Source organism: Chionomys nivalis, chromosome 14 (assembly GCF_950005125.1).
Source record: "Chionomys nivalis chromosome 14, mChiNiv1.1, whole genome shotgun sequence".
NCBI lineage: Eukaryota > Metazoa > Chordata > Mammalia > Rodentia > Cricetidae > Chionomys > Chionomys nivalis.
The window spans coordinates 69,838,616-69,846,090 of record NC_080099.1 but is presented as its reverse complement, the minus strand read 5'-3'; positions in this window follow the sequence as shown (position 1 = coordinate 69,846,090).

The window sequence follows — 7,475 nt, the reverse complement described above, 5'->3', positions numbered from 1 at the left end:
TTGGATCCCTAGAACCCATAAAAAGCTGGATGTGGTGGTGACTCCTATACTCCTAGCACTGAGGAGGTGGAGTCAAAAGGCTTGCTGGGGCTTTGTTGGCCAACTGGTCTGGCCAATGGGTGACCTCCCGCAGTCAGTATGAGACCCTGTGCCCAAAGGTAAGAGGAAAAAGAATTAAGAAAGACATACCATCAACCTAGTACCTCCATCACACAAGTACATGTGCACACATCTGCACAGTACTTACACACTTGAACACATACCAAAAATAAATAGATAAATGAAGACACTAAAATATCAAAGCCTGGAAAACTTTAGCCAAGGGAACAACTGCAAACACTGGATCGACTGCAAAGGAAAGCCGTCTTTCACAGCTATCTATATGCTATGGAAACTCAAATTTTTAATAAAGAGAAAAGCTGCCTGAATGCAAGCAAAGATGGATTCGGAGCTCCACATGCTTGGAGTATGAGAAGAGCGCTAGCAACTGCAGCCTTTCGAACACAGGCAGCCGTGAGTTGAAACTAGGATGCCGGCTGCTGTACAGCAGCTCTCCCGACTGCGCTAAGCATGCAGTCACATCTGCTTACTGACCAGCTCTCCCCGACTGCGCTAACCACGCAGTCACATCTGTTTACTGACCAGCTCTCCCGACTGCGCTAACCACGCAGTCACATCTGCTTACAGACCAGCTCTCCCGACTGCGCTAACCACGCAGTCACATCTGCTTACCGACCAGCTCTCCCCGACTGCGCTAACCACGCAGTCACATCTGCTTACCGACCAGCTCTCCCGACTGCGCTAACCACGCAGTCACATCTGCTTACCGACCAGCTCTCCCGACTGCGCTAACCACGCAGTCACATCTGCTTACTGACCAGCTCTCCCGACTGCGCTAAGCATGCAGTCACATCTGCTTACTGACCAGCTCTCCCCGACTGCGCTAACCACGCAGTCACATCTGTTTACTGACCAGCTCTCCCCGACTGTGCTAACCACGCAGTCACATCTGTTTACTGACTGAGTAGAAGACTTTAAGAAAATTGAACTGTTCATTCATATTCAGTTAAGGAAGTAAGTTTAACTGAAATCTTCAAGGTAAACAGATAAGAGAAACAGTCAAATGAGCCTTACAACGCTTGACCTGTGTGCCTTGCTGGGTTAAGTCAGAGCCAGCGCTGCTCTGGTGTCTTGGTATCCAATGCCCTTATCAGAGGTTTCCAACAATTAATCATAGACCTTTGTTTGCTACTGCCAGTCACTTGCTTCTGGGGTTTCCCAAAGCACTGCTTTATCCTTTGTAAGAGCCCATGTTTCTTGATTGTACGTACTTTGGGGTATCCTCCATGAATCCATGTGTCCCAACACAGGCCAGTTTTCATTCCAAAAAATGATTACATTTTTAAAATGTGTATCCATGTTTTTATTGTACTGAGCATATTGTGTGTTAGCGAGCAGTGCCACAGAGGTCAGAGGACAACTTGGGCAGCCGGGGTCTCTTGCTACTGCATGGCTCACAGGTTGGTGCGTAGCTCACAGGCTCCAACTTTTATTTTCATCGTTTTTCCTACCCCAAAAGGATAAGTTTGATCTTAATTATATCAGTAACAACAACAACAGAAATTACAGACACAGACATCGAGAGGTTAAGAGTGATGGATGCTAGTGAAAGATTCCTTAGCTCATGTACCTAGTCACATTCAAGAGAAGTGTTTATTACAGCAGTGATCTTCTGTAATGGCCTTGATAATGAGACTTGGAAAAACAAACTGCTAAGTACTGAACCAAGAAACCATTTTTGATTTTCTATTCTGTGAGAATTAGTAAAACAAACATTGCAGGCCTAACACAATAGAGGTGTGTGTTTGGAAACAGCATACTCCTTCCCCTCCACCCCCGCCCTACAGTTAGTAACCTGAAACCCATACTGGAAATCCTGGGTTGGAGCAGAAATTCCAAAATAAACTTGGTCTTTAGAGTCTGACAAGAATGGGTGAAGCTCTGAGAGCTCAGGGATTCTGTGCAAATGAAGACCTGATATTCTTTACCAACTCCTGGGTCTCTGCAGCACTGCACTTGAGCCTTCAAAGACACAGTTCCTAGCTTTCCTACTACAGGGTACAGAAAACAGGCATGTGCACGTGCACACACATACACACACACACACACACACACACACACACACGCTCATTCAGGCCCTCAGCCATGGTGGATCATAGTTTGCTTGCTTCAGCTTGAGCCTAAATTTAAACCCTGAAAACAAAAAGTGTGGTGTTCAGATAGGCAAAGCAAAGCAGAAGACAAAAGCCCACTCTGGATTTGCCTAGTACCTCAAGACACATGATCCTTTTCAGTCCCTTCCCTCCTTTGATGCCACTCCCCAGAGTCACTCCTAGAAAGGCAGGCTCTCCCTTCATGGGACTGAACCAGGTCCTCTACATTTGGGAGACAGTTGTGTAGCTTTGTCTGAGGGGCCCTAGCACTGCGACCAGGATCTGTCCCTATGGCGGGCTGTCTTACTCAGCCTTGATGCAGGGAGAAGGGGGTTGGTCCTGTCTCAACCGAATGTACCAGACTTAGACTCCCCATGGGAGGCCTTACCCTTTTGGAGGAGTGGTGGTGGGGTGGGAGAAAACATGGGAGAGGGAGGCAGGGAGGAGTGGAAGGAGGGATGGGAGGGGAATTGTGGCTGGTATGTAAAATGAATTTAAAAAATAGAAAAGAAAGAAAGGCAGGCTCTCTCTGTGAGAACTTAGCAAAAAATGAGGATGATTTTCTTATGTTTAGCCCTTGCACTGACAGGAATAATAGACTAAGTAAATAAGTAAAAGACAAAGCAAATAAAAAAGTTCAGATAATACTAAAAGGTGCCTTCAGAACGATGGAACCAAACTGCAAACTAAAATTCAAAAGGTCAAATGTAACTTTTGACATTCCTCTGAGACTTCAAAGCAATGGCAGAGCCTTGGTCAGTTCAGCACTTGGAGGTTCAGCTGGGAGGCGAGGGAAGGCGCCCTGGGCCCAGAGCACAGCTCTAAAGGAGAATCTGGGATCAAGCAGGCAACTCCCTGCACAGCTGGCACTGAAATCCTGACTTCAGCTTCCACATCTGGGCAGCTGCAGTGCCTCTAGGGTAAATCTTCCGTGATATAGGTAGATTTTTTTCATTTACTAAACATTTTGAAAACAACTGCTAAATTATACTAGTTTTGCTTGGGCTTACGTCCCTATGCTGTTGTTACAAATGAGTGTGCAAATACCTCGTAGGCTCTTCGACTGCAGAAATGAGCAAATGGAAGTAGCCTCTGAGGGCTGTGGGAAGAATTCAGCATGATAATCTATGCAAAGCAGAGAGCATAATGATGCTCGACAGAATATGTTTTTAATTTTTAGTAATAAAAACAATATACAACGACTGCAGAAAATGCATCCAAGTGTTATAAAATAAAATAGCAATCATCTATAAATATATCCAATATAGTCACTGAACTCTTACAGGGTATTATATATTTCTCTAAATAATATTATGCGAAGCATTTTTGTGAATATTTTTCAGTTACACAAATATTAAGAGAAAACTTCAATGAACACTCTTATATTTTCTTCCCATAGTCCATAATTACACATTCTTTACAGTATTTGCTGTGTGCACGTCTGTGTGAGTGTGTGCAATGTGTGTGTGAGTAAGTTAATGCGTGTGAGTGTGTATGTGTGTGTGTGTGAAGATTTTTCCAATAATGTTCTGTGTTATTTATTGTCTGGGTGGCTGTTTAACGATACTAATTTCAACTACAAAATTTAAGGAGACTGTGAACAGAAACACGCATGTACATTACATTTAATTATAACATTTTGTCTATAAATATTTCAACATCTAGCTCCTAAAAATAAGAATATTCTGCCTCAAAATCATAATATAATTATCACACATGAATACCTATTATTTTTTGTTGTTGTCATTTTTAAAATGTATTGATTTTAGGTGTATAGGCATTTTTGCCTACCTGTATGAATGTGCACCACATGTGTGCTTGGTACCCATAGATGCCTAAGGACCGATGCCCTGGAGCTGGAGTGACAGATGACTGAGTTGCCATGTGGGTGTTGGGAACCCAAACTGGGTCCTCTGTGAGAGCAAGGGTTCTTAACCCCAGAGCCATCTCTCTAGACCCTCCTTGATGTCATTTAACATGCAATTTCTGCTCAAAACTTTAAATTGTTCCTCAAGTGACTTTGTTCTGTTTTGTTTCCCAAACCAGTTCAGGATGCTATGTTGATGCCGTTGTTCTAGGATGTCTGCACGGCTGTCACCCCAGGCATGTGACTTAGTGACGATGCACAGAAAAACCCAATGAAGGCGTCGTAGCCGCCCTTGGTCTGGATGTACAAATTGTTTTCTTTTCTTCTGTTACACAGCCTGCTAAGATGGGAAGTTTAGTGTGTTAACTTCTTTCACCTTTTCTAGTTAATCCTGAACATTAACATTTCTTACAGGATAAGAAAATATCCAGGTCTAGTTTTACATATAAGCAGGCTACTTTTCGAAAGCAAGCATGGCTGGAGAGCTGGTCCATTCAGCCGGTCGTCTTCCTCGGACTCTTTCCCCCAGAAAACATTTCTGGTCTCAGGGAACCAGCTCTTTCCCAGTGTTCCTGTGCTTCCCCAGAGTTCTTCCTCTGTCTTTCCTCTGTGGCTCCTCCCACGGAGCAGAGGACTCTCCCTGTGCAGGCTGTAGGTTTTTCTCGGAAATCAGGAACTGGTGATTGTGTTTTGAGTTATGCTGATTTTTTTTTTTTTACAATCTTTTAACATAAAATTCTGTTAATTTTTGCCAGACAATGCAGGTATTAGGCATCACTCTGAGCACTAACTAGCACTGTCAGTTTAAGGTGGGTGATGACACATCCCTTAGGAATCCTGTGAAATTCTTACTTTAAAATCCAGCAATCCAGATAACCAAAACTGTGCAAGTGGCCAGGTGACAGGCAGCAAGCAACAGACCTTTAAAATGGTGTTCCTGAAGACTATGAAATAGCACAGGAAGCATGGACTCGAACACACAGGGTGAAACATGGTGAATACAGCAGAGGAAAACTGGTAAGCAAGGAAAGACAGAGCCAGGGACAAGGGTGCTTGGCTCCTAGGTACAAAACCATCAAAGAAGAAAAGGGAATTAACTCATGGACACTTCTAACTTTCAGTCTGTACCACGCATTTAATATCAGTACTATTTCAACATATGAAAAGTCTGGCAAGAGTCAACAAATACATACCACAGTGTTTAATAATTCTCTATTTCCTTCTGAAGACTTTCAGGCACATTCTATTACAATAACATGGAGAACTATCCCATTTTTACTAACAATCCCCTTGACAGAGCTTATCAACACCTCCCTTAGGCGTGATGACACGTGCAGGAGTTGCCAAGCGTGCAGCAAACTCCGAGGCAGTTCTCTGTCTTCATTGTGAGCAGTCACTAAAGAGCATCGAGCACTTGAACCTGGCATTAAACTTGGCATTAAAACAGCTCGCCCTGCAGACCTGGGCTCAAACTACAGAGCTGCACAGCTAATGACTTGTGATCCATAGACTCATCTTTCCTCCAATCACATAACAAACCTCCTGGACCCAAAGCCAAAGGAATTTATGGTTTTCCAAGGAAACATGATATTCACTTTGACAGCTTCACATAGCTTTAACCTGAAAACAGACGAAGAGCTGAAGTTTCTCTTCAGTCGCCTTTCCTGGGATCAAGCCCTTTGATGGAAGGAGATCACTGGGAATCCATACCTAGGCCTGGAGGTGTCAGAGGCAGAAACCAGACATCCACATTCAGCTCTTCAGACCTCTGGGAAAATCCCTAGCATCGCTGCCCTGGCCTACCAGTCTCATCCTCCCTGTCGGTCTCTAATGTCAGCACGGTGCTGACTAGCAGCACCCAATGTGTCTGGGAGGGCAAGAGGCACGGCAGAGAGCCAGCTGGTGACGCCAGCTGAGAGCTCCAGTAGGTCTCACTAGACTCCAGCCACTCTGACCTATTTCACCCCTGCTCCTGCTGGCACCTAGACATTTAACATTTTGAGTTAATGTTCACACTCCGTTCTTCCCTAGAATCCTGCAGAGTGGGGTCTTTGTTTGCCTCATTGCTCCATCATGAACACTGCCTCCCTGCCCCCAGATGTAGATAGTCCTAGTGTCAAAGTATCTACAGTCAGAGTTAAACAAAGAAAGGAAGCATAAAATTCCGCGGACTGCAACCAGACACAATAAGCGTGTGTACTCAATGACCTAAACGGCCCGCACTGAACAGAGTCATTAGGTGCGGTGCAGACACAGACACAGAGGGGGAGTTGGTTTTTCTTAATTAGGAGCCCATAACCAAGTGACCTTCAGAAAGCAGTGCAGTTCAACGTAACAGAAGGGGCTGTGAGGCAGAATGGGAAGGGGCGTCTAGTTGTGCATCTCAGACACCTACTCAGAGAGAAGACGTGGCTTGTAGCATACTCGATATGATGTGGTCAGCCATGGAAGCTCCTCCGTCAGAGAGCAGGAGGAGGAAACAGAAGAGGCCAGAGAGGCTGGGATGCCCAGGAAAGGGTGGCGTAGGCGAGGTTGTACAGGCTGTGGTGGAAGCAGAGAAAGTTCAGCAAGAGCCCGAGGCTCTGCTCAAGAGTTCGAGGCTATTTGTATGTTCAACAAGTTTTCTGCAGAACCAGATCCATGCTTTTGAGATTCGACTCTTGTAGACATCGGGGAGTTGGAAACGCGAACAAAGTAGAAAAAAACCACTTGCCATATTGGAGAGGAGGTCAGCAGCCTGAGTGACGGCGATGACCATGAGGACTGAGAGGTATCAGGCCACATTAGGTAGAATAGGTAGGACTTGGTATTAGAGTAGGGAGATGTCATGAGGGGAACAGCGATGGATTAAAATAGCCCAGACGGCTGCTAGGTTTTGTTGTGACAACTGAGAGGAGCTGATACAGCAATGTAGGAACACCGAAGAAGGCTCATACTGAAAGAAACACTTCAGACTTAGGTAGGGTGCATCAAATGCATCTCCTGAAATTTTCAGTAAGGGTCTTCACTGGGTGCTTAAATATGTAATTCTGAAAAGAGTACTCAATATGGTACTGGAAGATGGTCAAGGAAGCTTTAGATGTATTGGGGGTGAAGATCTTGTCCTCTATTGAGAGAACAAAGGCATGCAAGCATGTTTGAATATTCCATTCATTCTTGGCTGCTTAGTGGAAATCTATTAGACTGATCCTGTCTCTGGAGGAAGATGGCATGTAACAGTGGCTCCAAAAATAAAGATAGCAAATCAATAAAGTAGGGGAAATAATCCTTAAAGTAACTTTCAATACTGAATAAACATGCCAGCCCCTGTGCTGAATATAACAAGCTTGCTAGCCAGCTTCCCAGTACTATAGCAACTAGCAGAAGGAAGCCCTTTGGAGAGAGGGGGCTTATTG